The sequence below is a fragment of the Ipomoea triloba genome, chromosome 6, assembly GCF_003576645.1.
Source record: "Ipomoea triloba cultivar NCNSP0323 chromosome 6, ASM357664v1".
NCBI lineage: Eukaryota > Viridiplantae > Streptophyta > Magnoliopsida > Solanales > Convolvulaceae > Ipomoea > Ipomoea triloba.
The window spans coordinates 27,503,360-27,517,904 of record NC_044921.1 but is presented as its reverse complement, the minus strand read 5'-3'; the positions used below and the strand labels follow the sequence as shown (position 1 = coordinate 27,517,904).

Here is a 14,545-nt window from a genome sequence, read left to right as displayed (position 1 = left end):
CAAACACCGAAAATGAATTCATTTTCCATAAAATGACTCATTTTCTAAAAAATATTTTTGAAAAGTCATTTTCTTACTTTCCAAACACGCCTTAAGAGAGCTTGTTTGCCATTTACAAGCATCGTATTTTTATTGATTCATTATATATGAAATTGCCCATTTTGATTCATTACATATGAAAACTAGTATTTGTACCCGTGCGATGCACGGCCAACGATATTATATATAATTTATAGTCTAATATATAAAAAAATAAATGATGAATAAAAGAAAGAAATTCATAATGCTAAACATTGCAATTTTATTGAATACTTCTTTCTATATGGCATTTTTAATCATACATAAAAATTGGTCATTTTCACCCCAAATCAATTTGAATGTTTTTGCTAAAGAGAAGTGAATGTTGTGAGTGTGTGTCTTTAACTTACAAAGCTAAGTTCTAAATCATTAGAATGTCTAATATTGCGTCTTTTTAAATTTTTTTTCATGTTATATTTGGATTTTTGTCATTATTACCTGCAAGTTCATATAACAATGTGATACCAATTTCTAGCATTTTTTATTGCAAAAGTAAAGTGCAATTTTTTTTTAATCTAGCATATTACAGAAAAACTTAATAAAAATATAGTGAGTAAAAAATTTTAAATTTACTCCGTATATAGATATATGAAATATGATTTCTATAAATGCTAGAGTTGTCCTAATATTTTTTTGAATACTACTAACTCTATTACAATGCAGTATAACTACTTTCTCAACTTATTGAAGCACAAGAGTCAATATAAAAGGAAGGATTTGATGCCACTGAACCACAAGGTCCTTGACAGAGTTGTCCTAATATAATTGTATGTGATACTGTAGATTTGGTGCTTTCAAAACTAAATTTTTACTCAAAGAATATGTGATCTAATACTGTAGGCAATTCCTAATATTTGAATATTTCGGATATTCAAATATGATATTACATATATCATATATGCATATAATGAATCCTTGAGCCTAGTGAGGGAACGGAAATAAGATAAAATTGAAGTAGGTAAATAAGACAACGGAAATAAGATAAATTGATTAAAATGCCAAAAGCTCAATATTAGGAATAAGATAAGGGAATGTGAGATTACCTAAAAAATCGGGGTATATCCGAGGTTATGTTACATTCTCATCTTATATTACCAAGTAAATATAACCTTAGTTATCTTATATAACTTGAACCAAACGCCTTTAGGTGCCGCGGCACCTTAGTAAATATCAAAGTCTGTGCTTTCCGCGGCACCCCCTTACGGGTGCCGCGGAAAGGAATTCATTTTTTTTATTTTCTTTTTAATTAATTACTTTCCGCGGCACCCCCACGTGGGGGTGCCGCGAAGGTGACTAATATTTTAATATATATATATATATATATATATATATAAATTTATATTCATCCATACAAATATACAATAAAAGAAATTATTGCCAAACTCAAAATTAATTTTCAGTAAAACACTAAAATATCAATAATACATTGCATAATTTATCAAAAATTTACATACAATCTGAAATGAAGAATCACAGTGAAACAAAACAAAAAAAAATAAAAAATCCTTTCTCCATTCACTAAAACAAAACAAAAAAAATCAAAAAAAAAAAAAAAGAAAAGAAATTGAACATCACAGAGAGTCAGAGACAAGCCAAAAACCCTAAAGATTTCCACACCGCCGCTGCTGCTGTTCCTCGCTCCGCCGCCGCTGTTCATCCTTCCTCCGCCACGCCGCACCACTGTTATGTACAGATCTGAAGGAGGAGAGTTGAAAATTAAAAAATGAAAAACTAAAATAAAAAATAAAAAACACCTTTAGGGCCGTACTTTCAGATCTGTTGGTTCTATTGCTTCCCCTCCGGTTCAGCTCCGTTTAGGCCGTAGTACAAAGAGAAAAGAAGAAAAAGATGAGAGAGTGGGTGACGGTGAGTGTGTGTTGGATCCATAGCTATTACAATATCTCCTCTTTTGTTTTGATTTGAGTAATAACCTCCACCAGCAAAACTCCAAACTCGGTTAGCTGTTCCTTTCACCTGCGCAGAGAAGCCGTGAAAAAGATAACATCATGCGCTGCTTCAGTGCATCGGAAATGGAGGAGATGCCGGCGACCATCCTCTGATCTGTAAGCGTTGCGGTGTCTTTGTCTTTGAGCTCTCGAGATGCCGGCGACCATCTTATTCTGTCTCCCACAACGGGGAGCGTTAGGAGGAGGGGGAGAGAGACCTGAGAAGGCGTGAAGTTTTCTTTTGAACTGGAGATTGAAAGGTGAGAAGGCGTGAAGGACAAAGAGAGGCGTGAACGGGAAGTGTTATTAGGTGGATGACAGCTGGTTCTCGTGATTCGTGAGAAGAGATCAGATTATGTGGTTCAAAATCACATATTAAACAATAGGTTCAAGAGACTAGAAGAAATAGAAATAGACATATTATTATATTTATAAATATACAAACAAAATTTGTATAGATTCAAAATCATATTATATAATAATAATAATAATATTATTATTATTATTATTATTGTTTTTAAAAATTATAATAATCAATAATATTAGTCTCAAATAATTTTAACTTACATAAATAAATATAATAATAAACTCATAATTTTGTATCATATAATAATAATTTTGAAAACATTCAAATATAATAAATAATATTTATCTAAAATAATTTTGGTCACATAATTCTAAACCTATATAATTATGTATCATAAAATAAGTTTGAAAGTATTTATTGTCAAAATAATATTAGTAAAAATTTTGAGTTTCACAACAACGCACGTTCGCACTATATGAATAAAGTTTTGTTTGGTTTTGTATTTTTTTCTTTTCATTGTGCAACCAAATCTATTAAATTCCTAAAAAATAAAATACCTTTTATAAATATATATATATATATATATATATATATATATTATGATTAAAAAATATTTCACATCTTACGTTTTAAAAATTCAATAAAAAGACTTATTCTATAAAAATTAAGTAGCACTAGTTAACTACCACACAAAACTATAAATTGTCAAATACAATACAAGCAGGGCAAACATACTTGATCGTTGGCAACGACGAACAAAGGCGCCATTGTTGGCAACGATGAACAGCAGATTACACTGAATGTATTTATGTCATTATTTTCACTGCATTATGGCTGTATAGAACTATTGCAATGTTCATACCTATTTATAGCTAAGCATGGTAACGTTAAGGAAACCAAATGACACTACTGATAAGCGCCAAAAACAGTTAAGATTTGGGTCATGTTTAGATGACATTTTAGTGTTTTAGCACCCAATTGTGATCATCTTTCATGGATAAACCTATAATTAACACCTATTTGACAGATCCAATTCAAAGAATGCATTTTTGAATCATTTCCACAGGATATAGCATTGTCTTTGGCCAAAAAGAAGCAACAAACGAAGAATCAACCAGCAGGAGGCTGCCACGCACCCTCACACGCATGTGAGCAGGCGTGGAATAATTCCAAAGAGCTGCCACGCATAGCCACACATGTGGTGACGGGTGTGGACGCGCCCAGTAGGGCAACAGCGGAATTTCGACTCTTTGGACAGCTATTTAAACCCTTCTTTCTTATTTTGAAGGGAGGACTCTCCCAACTTTCAGATCTGATTTCTCTTTCTATTCCTTCCCCTTTGGGGAGGAAAAACACATTATTCCCATTAGATTAGTATAGATCTTTTAGAGTTGAAGATGGATTGAAGATGTAGAACTCACCATTCCTTTGGTAAAATACTCTTCCCATTGGATTGCTTGTTTAGACTTATTGTTGAAAGTAATTTTGTTTTGTTGTTTAGAATGATTTCTATGATTGAGTAGAGTAATTTGGGTGTGTGTGCCCTTGTTAAACTATTGATTGTTGATTAGACATTGCTCTATGATTTGAGAATGGTAGAAGTAGGATTGATGTTTGTATGGATGATGTTGTTCAAATTTTACTTCTATTTCGGCCGGAATAGTTAGTAAACTGAGTAGAAGTGAGAGAGTGCGCGATAGCGGCCTCTCACGAGCCCAACTCACCCATATCTCCGCTTTTAGTCCGAGAAGACGAGATCCGAGAGGAGTGGTAGACTAGGTGTTCGATAAAATGCCTCAACCGAATGAAGATTGAGAGTCTGAGTGTGACGCCACTCGGTACTAAGGCCTTGACTCCCTTACTTGATCGCGAAACTCGTTTCCCAAATTCCCTAAGAAGATCAATCAATTTGTTTGACATTGGTGCACACCCCTTTCATTTCTTTTGCATTATTTAGTGTAATCCCATTCCTACAACCCCAAACTTACACATTAAACCAATCTCTTGTAATACTTGTAACTCTTACCTTTTAACACCATTAAGGTCAACACTAATTTGATTCCCATTCGCCATCCTTGAGAGACACGACACTCGGGGAGTCTTGACTCTTCGTTTTACCACCTTCACATTCACTCCCACTAAATTCACAGCATCAAAATGGCGTCGTTGCCGGGGATGGCAAACGGTTTTTAATTGTGTTGACGTTTTCGGAGTTAATTTTTAAGAGTTCTTGCATTGCTTTTTCTTTTGCTTAATTTGTTTTCTTATTTTTGTTATTTGCTTTTGGAAGTGAGCTTCATTACCTTGAATATCTTTCTGCTCACCTGCAACTACTTCTAGTTGCGAATATTTGTCGTTGGTTAAGCTTTGTGCAGGAAATCTCCATTGAAAAATCAATTAGAAGCTTGCCAATGAGAGCTCAAATGCATCCCCATGGTTACCCACACCATGAGGGTAATCATTCGAACTATGTTCCACCCCACTCATATCCTATTTACCCACATCTAATTCATGCTTACAGTCCACCAATATATCACTATCCCCCTCTAAACCCTTATCCATATCACTATTTCCCCCATCCAACCTCTTACCCATTTCATACCGACCACAACCCACCTTGTCAAAACGAATTTCCCTCACAACATTTCGCTTATCAAAATGACTCATTAAGCTTCAAAGCAATATCTCGAAACATAGAAAGTAAGCTTGTACAAATAATGAGAACAATTGACCCAAGCTGTACTCTTGAGTCATTTCTACTTTACGGTTCCCACCTGAACAACCAACACCCATCTCCATTACAAGTTCTTAACGTAAACAACCCTACACATTTCCTAGAAACACTACCTTCTAATCCATATTTTACCACAACCGATCCTTGTGATTATATCTCTCCGGCCAAAGACGAAATCGAAGCTCTTAAAGAAAGAATAGAAGTATTCACAAGAATGGCCAAGGAGGATACGACTAACTTGAAAGCCGAAATTAGGAGTGAATTAAAGCATTATCTCGCTACTTTCCGCAAAGAAGGACTTCCATTGGAGGAGATCGAAACAAAAATGCTAGCCATGATGGAGAAGTTCATGAGAACAAGTTCATCACGGATAAGTTATCCACTTGAAGAAAATCTCCCAACTCTGGAAGCCAATCCAAGGATGCACAAACCGTTGAAAAGAAGGTAGGAAGTGAAGGGATGGTAGATTGTTATGCTCCCGTACTAGAAGAAGTTCCAATTTTCGAATTGGAAAATCCAAAAGAGGTGGAGATGGAGAGCGAAGATGAAGGAATTGAAGTCGTATGGGAAGACGAAGAGCCTACATATGGTAACGAATCTAATTCTTCTTGCATTAACACTGTTGAAATCCCTTGTTCTTTTGATAAATTCACTTTTGACACTTGTTCGGATGACTCCCTTTCAAAATGCCACAATGATTTAAACGCTCATGAAACTGAATGTTTTTATTTTTGGGAGGATGAATCCATGGAATTAATTGACAATCTTATAAACAAGTCCAAAGGTTTTGATCAAAATATTTATACTCCTTGTAAAGACAACTCCCTACGCATTAATATCTCTGCTGTTTGCGACTATGAATGTTTTAATTTTTGGAAGGACAAGTCTACGATAGACAACAATATATTGATGGGAGTATATAGGGACACTAGTTTATTGGGAGAAGAATATGATAGTTACAACTTTGTAGAAGAAGAACCCAATAAATTGGGGAGGGACGAGTTGATAAGTGAGGGAGAGATTAGTCCATTTCACTCATGTACTGAGTATGATGATCCCCTTAACCAAATAGAGTGGGAAGACACACTACCAACTCAGGAGATGGTGATGTTTGTAGGTGTAAAAGATTAGGCCATCATTGTGGATGGATATCTGGTGAACCTTGTAACATCTTTGATCATCTAGTGGAGTTGGGTTTCACCTTTGTGTAGCCTCGCAGATGTAGGAAAAGTGCTCCGAACTGCGTGAACATATCCTGGTTTCATTTACACTGTTTTTGTTATTTATTATGTTTCTAATACAGTAATAAATACAGTTGATTAATTTGTTTTAAAAACAAAGTAGGAACCAAGTAGGATATCACCTGCATTCAAGATTCACAATCTGTCAAATGTAATGGAAAACGAAGAGCCGTCTGTTTTCAATTCATAACAAATTATTTAATGAATTCGAATTCAAAATGAAAAAAAAAAACGCCCATTTAAATCCTAATGTATTTAATAAATTCGAATACTAAAAAAAAAAAAAAAAAAAAGAAACCCAAAACGACTGTATTTTTTCCTCTTCTTCATTTTGCTTTCACACTTTGGAGGGAAAATTTTGTGGCTAGGATTTTGCTTTATTATAGATAGGATAGGATAGGATAGGATTACGAGAGCCTGTTTTGGAAACTTCCATGAGTTCCATCGAAGAATTATTGGTACACAGTGCTGTTGGGCGTATGGCGTCGTTGCTGCTTCGACTTACTGCTTCTGTCTTTTGGTTTTAATTAAACATGAAGAAGATGAGGATTATGGGTTATATTATTTGGGTAGGGTCTGGCCCAATTCGGCCAGACCTGGACAACCCTAAAAAAACTTGGGCCTATTTGGTTTATTTGGGTCTGCTTTAGATTTCTTTTATCATATTTAGACTTCTTCTAGTTTAATTGTTCAATTTAATTTCTCCTTAACTCTATTATTAAATTATCATTCAACTTTAGACAAATATTAAGTATTTAATTTGCTATTTGAATTTTAATTTAATATTGAGGTGTATATTAAATTGCCTAAAGTATTGCACTTTATTTAAGGATACTAGTTTTATACGCGCATTGCGCAAATGGGTTAATGCCCAATGTTTATATTTAAATAAATATTTGAAAGTATATCAATGCAAGATTATATAGGAGAAGTTTATACATGGGTAATTGAATGTCTAATTTTTTTATTTAAATATCTAACTCAAAGTATATGAATCCAAGATAATATAGAAAATTCATTATAATTATTACTAAAATAAATGTTTGCAACCTTGTAAAATCGATAGTCTAAATATTTGGTCTAAAAATGATAGTCTAAATAAATACTACTTTTAATTTGAATTTTTCTAAGTGTTCTTAATTCTCTTTTGAGTAACATTGTCATTGTCTTCATCTTTACTATATGTTCTCTTCCTTTTTGTTGGTAGTGTGTTATTTGCAATTTAGTTATTGTTGGTAGCATAGATGACAACGTCATGCAATGAGATTATGATATAGGAGGTATGGACTTTCCTTTAGGTGTTCTGCTTGGGGTTCATTTGCTTCAGCCATTATTGTTGAATGAGTTATTGTCGATAAAGAAATCCCTAATTTAAGAAAAAAGATTAAATAAATTAATAAAAAATTGAAAATTTAAAATATTATGTATTCCAAAGATATTAAAAGGTAGTTTCTCGTTTCAATTTGCTGGGTAATGGGTTATTTAAGTACTTTCATTGTCAACAAATCCCCCAAGTAGTTAATATGATTGATTTCAAACTATTTTTTTTTTTATTTTTTTTCATGGTATTAAAGAAATACATATGTATCATTTTTTGGTTAACTACTAATTTATTTAATTCAATAAGAGTAAAATAGAGTGATTCCGCTTCAATTTGTTGGGTTATTATTTGAGTACTCTCTTTGTCAACCAATCCCCAAGTAGTTAATATAATTAGCTTCAAAGTATTTAAATGTTTTTCATAGTATTAATAAAATACTTGGTAAATAAATATATAACATTATTTTGTAGTATAACTTTGATATTTAATTACAATATATTGTAAAAATAAGATAATGGACAATGTAATGAATATCAATTGATAAATTTGAATGTAAAGAATATTTGCATGAGAGAAAATAAAGATAATATAACTAATGAAATTATTTCTCTTATTTAATTTAATTTTTTGATAATGAATAATTTTTTCAAATAAAGGTATTGTAGACACATAATTCTAAATTAAAAAAATACATATGTATCATTTTTTGTTGTAGCTACTAATTTATTTAATTTAATAAAAGTAAAATAGAGTGAGAAACTTAATTATGTCAAATTTGATTGAGATGAGGTTCGAACCTAAGACTTTTCTTATAGAAATTAATGGGTAAGTTAAAAGTTAACGGAATATTAACGGAGAAGAGAATATTTAACGGAAAACTTAACAGATAATCATAAAAGTAAGGTTATATTAGGTAATCTCTATTAATAATATTAATCTGAATTATCTTAACCATCTATTTGATTAAATAATTCATCTGAACCATCCATTTGATTAAATAATTTGACCGCCATTTTTTTACCCATTTTAGACTTAACTCTCTTTGTCTCTTATTAGTATAGTAGATATGAGTTAATAATACATTAATATGCAAATTCGAGCATGCTATGTATATTTGTCAAATATTTTATTATTATTTCAATTATACATTCATTAAAACATGCATTAAGGTTGAATTTAGCATATTATTCACCCATAGTATATATTATTCAATTTTGGATCCTTAAAGCTAATTTAGGGCATTATAGCCTATTAAAGTAGCTTGTTTGGTTTCCAATTTAATTTTGGGCATATTTAAGTCTTATATTTCTCTTGGGACTTTAAAACCTATTTTGAACAAGCTAATTTGGGACCTATATGGGGCCATTAAAGTATGGATCCTATCGTTTTTTATTGATATTTTAATAATATTTATAGCTCATTTTGGATTTATAACATGGTTATTAAGTTTTAATTATTACTATCTACCATTTTTTGTTAATGGTATTCATTGATGGTAATAATATTGAGTTTGGATTTATTTCAGTACTTAGACCGTTTTCCATCCATGTTATAGCTCACTTGGGCCATTAAGAATAATAGGTCTAATTTGAGCAAATAAGTGCTATAATTATTGTCTTGGTATGTTTTTGAGACATTAAGGATTTAAGATTAATTGTTAGTTTGGCCATTAAGAATTATAACTATTGTGTAAGTTAATTATATTTTTTTAATTTATCAATAGTTTTCAGGGCCTTAATAATATTATCAATTCTTTAATTTTAAAGCAATATAGTTTGTATATTGTTTGTATATAATGGTAAATTAGTTATTACCTTAAATTCAGTCTCCCTAAGTATTATAATAGTAATGTTAATTATTATGTGGTAAATTGAGATTAGTGTATGACATCCTTTAAATACAATTTTGCCTTTATTTTAGTTATTATTAATTGGCATTATTAATTATTGTTATCAAGTTTAGGGGCTAATTTCATTTATTACCTTTCATAATAATTATTGGTTCATGGTAATCTGCTATATATGGTACATTGGTAAGATTACCCATGTCACTTCATTTTATTACATGACTATTAATCTTGGTAATTAAGTCCTACCAATAAATCTTTTATGTACCATTGGATGCTGCATTGAGGTTACTAATGGAGTTTTTTTCTTCTCTTGTAGATCATCATCATTGCTAGCACAATGGGAAGATGTGGTTTGGATCATTAAGGTATGCCATTAATTATCTCGTATTGTTATTATTGATAATTAATGCTACAACTATAGTGAACCGCTAATTTGGACTAGTCATATATTTTATCTTTAAAAATATGGAAACATTAAGAAGGTGTATTATCATAATTTGGTTTTCATTGGTAAATGTTAATGGTGATTATAATGTTGCTTATCTATACTATTAATAAAAACAATATCCTCAGTTTTAACTTCCCGCCCAAAACAGACCTATAATATTATGGTTTGCGTAGTATTGTAAAATATGGTAATACAATTCCTATCTCTAATACAATTGTAAATTAAAATAGAATTCCTAATAAAATATATTCTTCCCTACGTTCCTATACGTAATACAATTCTAGACTAGAATTACTAATGGTAACAATTCAGTATATATATTTCTCTGCAATGCAATCTATACTATTAATAAAAACAATATCCTCAGTTTTAACTTCCCGCCCAAAATAGACCTATAATATTTTGGTGTGCCTAATATTGTAATACAATTCCTATCTCTAATACAATTGTAAATTAAAATAGAATTCCTAATAAAATATATTCTTCCCTACGTTCCTATTCGTAATACAATTCTAGACTAGAATTACTAATGGTTATAATTCAGTATATATATTTCTCTACAATGCAATCTATATCTATACTATTAATAAAAACAATATCCTCAGTTTTACCTTCCCGCCCAAAACAGACCTATAATATTTTGGTGTGCGTAATATTGTAAAATATTGTAATACGATTCCTATCCCTAATACAATTGTAAATTAAAATAGAATTCCTAATAAAATATATTCTACCCTACGTTCCTATTCGTAATACAATTCTAGACTAGAATTACTAATGGTAATAATTCAGTATATATATTTCTCTGCAATGCAATCTATACTATTAATAAAAACAATATCCTCAGTTTTACCTTCCCGCCCAAAACAGACCTATAATATTTTGGTGTGCGTAATATTGTAAAATATGGTAATACAATTCCTATCTCTAATACAATTGTAAATTAAAATAGAATTCCTAATAAAATATATTCTACCCTACGTTCCTATTCGTAATACAATTCTAGACTAGAATTACTAATGGTTATAGTTCAGTATATATATTTCTCTGCAATGCAATCTATACTATTAATAAAAACAATATCCTCAGTTTTAACTTACCGCCCAAAACAGACCTATAATATTATGGTTTGCGTAATATTGTAAAATATGGTAATACAATTCCTATCCCTAATACAATTGTAAATTAAAATAGAATTCCTAATAAAATATATTCTTCCCTACGTTCCTATTCGTAATACAATTCTAGACTAGAATTACTAATGGTAATAATTCAGTATATATATTTCTCTGCAATGCAATCTATACTATTAATAAAAACAATATCCTCAGTTTTAACTTTCCGCCCAAAACAGACCTATAATATTTTGGTTTGCGTAATATTGTAAAATATGGTAATACAATTCCTATCCCTAATACAATTGTAAACTAAAATAGAATTCCTAATAAAATATATTCTTCCCTACGTTCCTATTCGTAATACAATTCTAGACTAGAATTACTAATGGTTATAATTCAGTATATATATTTCTCTGCAATGCAATCTATATCTATACTATCTATACTATTAATAAAAACAATATCCTCAGTTTTAACTTTCCGCCCAAAACAGACCTATAATATTTTGGTGTGCATAATATTGTAAAATATTGTAATACAATTCCTATCCCTAATACATTTGTAAATTAAAATAGAATTCCTAATAAAATAAATTCTTCCCTACTTTCTTATTCGTAATACAATTCTAGACTATAATTACTAATGATAATAATTCAGTATATATATTTCTCTACAATGCAATCTATACTATTAATAAAAACAATATCCCCAGTTTTAACTTCACGCCCAAAACAGACCTATAATATTATGGTTTGTGTAATATTGTAAAATATTGTAATACAATTCCTATCTCTAATACAATTGTAAATTAAAATAGAATTCCTAATAAAATATATTCTTCCCTACGTTCCTATTCGTAATACAATTCTAGACTAGAATTACTAATGGTTATAATTCAGTATATATATTTCTCTGCAATGCAATCTATACTATTAATAAAAACAATATCCTCAGTTTTAACTTCTCGCCCAAAACAGACCTATAATATTATGGTTTGCGTAATATTGTAAAATATGGTAATACAATTCCTATCCCTAATACAATTGTAAATTAAAATAGAATTCTTAATAAAATATATTCTTCTCTACGTTCCTATTCTTAATACAATTCTAGACTATAATTACTAATGGTAATAATTAAGTATATATATTTCTTTGCAATGCAATCTATACTACTAATAAAAACAATATCCTCAGTTTTAACTTTCCGCCCAAAACAGACCTATAATATTATGGTTTGTGCAATATTGTAAAATATGGTAATTCAATTCCTATCTCTAACACAATTGTAAATTAAAATAGAATTCTAATAAAATATATTCTTCCCTACGTTCCTATTCGTAATACAATTCTAGACTAGAATTACTAATGGTAGTAATTCAGTATATATATTTCTCTGCAATGCAATCTATACTATTAATAAAAACATTATCTTCAGTTTTAACTTCCCGCCCAAAACAGACCAATAGTATTATGGTATGGTCTGCGTAATATTGTAAAAAATATGAAAATTTGGCATAATTCAACCCGCAAGGCCAACCAATTTTCTAAACGACATTCGTGCATGCAGTTGTCGGCGCACGAGTCAAGCCTTTTTAAGTTCATTTCGGGATTTCATTTGTGATATTTGTTGCATGCAAGGAAGACTCATACTATAATTGCATTTATACACTTATTCATACTCATATTCGATGTTATAATTTATATAATTGTATATCGATTCAAATATTTCTTAAAATATTATAACAAATTCATTCCGTGCAACGCACGGGTGAAAATACTAGTTACCATTAAATATTTTAATTAATGATAATATTAATATTAATATGGTATTCAGTTATGACTCCTGAATTGTTTCCAATTAAGTTCATATGACAATGTTCCAGTTAAGAAAATATTATAAATATTATCATTTTCTTGACATTAAAGTTTTTCGGACTTCAAATTTTATCAAGTTTTCAAAATTATATCCAAAAATGTTTCTAAAGTTAGCGGTTATAACCATTATTTTTCCTCATTTAGTCTCCATTTAATAATACTATTATGGCTATTTTATTTCTTTTTATATTATTTGTAATTTTTTCATTAATGATAATAATATTATTAATTGGGTTATGGAGAGTGGTTTTGAATCAATTCAGTAATTTTGGAAAAACATATTTGCTAGGCAATTGACTATTGCCATTTATGTCATCATTCTTTTAGTTTTTGAATTATGATTTTAGTTCTTTTTGCACATATTTTGTTAACCATGAATACGAAATATTTAGTGTAAATTCATACTCTTTAGATAGTTTTATGCATTTAATCACATTAAATACATAATATTAAGTTTAATTATGTAATTTGGGTTTGTGAGATTTTGTTTTACAAATGACAATATATACTTTTTTGGTTAGATATTGTTTAAATTTATAAATTCGGTCTATTTATCATAAATTTAGTGTGTTGCATTAAAACATTTTGTAATGGGTTTAAAGTTTGAAAATTTCAAAGTATATATTCATTAATTTGGATCCCTTTGGATTTGACTCATTAGTGTTTGAATATTAAGTTTATACTTTGAAAGCTCATACATTAAAATTGTTTTATGTTATGCAATTTGTTTAGGATATATGAGTTTAATGTCTAATTTTATGCATATTTGTCCTAAGCATAATATTTTGTTTTGAATTATGCAATTTTATTATTATGCCTTTAGTAATGCATATTTTTGGATGGAGTTATAGTAGTTCCTTATTAAGTTGGACTTATGCATAAACTTATTTGCGGTAGTGCCTAAATTTAAGCACATTTAGTCCGTTAATTTAGTTCACCATTAAAATTTAGATCACCACATAATCAACCACAAGATCGTAACCTGATATGGATTAGGCAACCAATTTGGAGTCCAAACACACTCAAATTCCTCCTTCTGCAACTATAAATAGCCCCAACAGTTCACAATTTTTTAAGTCAAGAATTAGAGAACATCATCAAACCACTTGCAATTGATCTCCGCAGATGATCTTCCCCCAAGGTAATTTTAGCACTATTTTTGATTTTTTTTTTGTTTGCAGGAAGGAGAAACAAGATACGTGAGGCATGGAATAGAAATCACCCAGAAATTGATTTTCTGAAATGCATTTCACCATTTCTTAAACTCACCGTCGTCATCAACAATGGACCGGAACTCCCTGGGAATAGATTTCTTGGGTTTTTCCACCATTGTTTGGATTCGCACTTCAGGACGTTGCTCCGGCACGTCAATGTCGTCCCACGAACCGCCGTTACTCCGGTAACGCTGTCGTCGGAGATTAGGACATTGGGAATTAATCTTCCGTGAAGTTGACCTCCATTGTCTGATTTCGCATCGGCCTTACTATTGCCAGAAATTAGAACATTGGGAATTAATCTTCCTAGAAGTTGATCTCCTTCCACTACTGTTCCAACTTCACAGCCGGCCTCAGTCTACACCTGGGAATTAATTTTTTCCCATTCATTGTTGCTCCGCCGTAGGGTGTT

General features: G+C 30.5%; 1 long non-coding RNA gene across 1 annotated transcript; it reads right to left on the bottom strand.

Moving 5' to 3' along the window:
• Window positions 1–1,452: 1,452 nt before the first annotated feature.
• On the bottom strand, window positions 1,453–2,370 carry LOC116022938. Its single transcript, XR_004099317.1, has 2 exons — window positions 1,847–2,370; window positions 1,453–1,773 (listed from the first exon to the last, which is right to left on the bottom strand). It is a non-coding gene; the product is annotated as an uncharacterized LOC116022938 (long non-coding RNA).
• Between the last annotated feature and the right edge of the window lie 12,175 nt (window positions 2,371–14,545).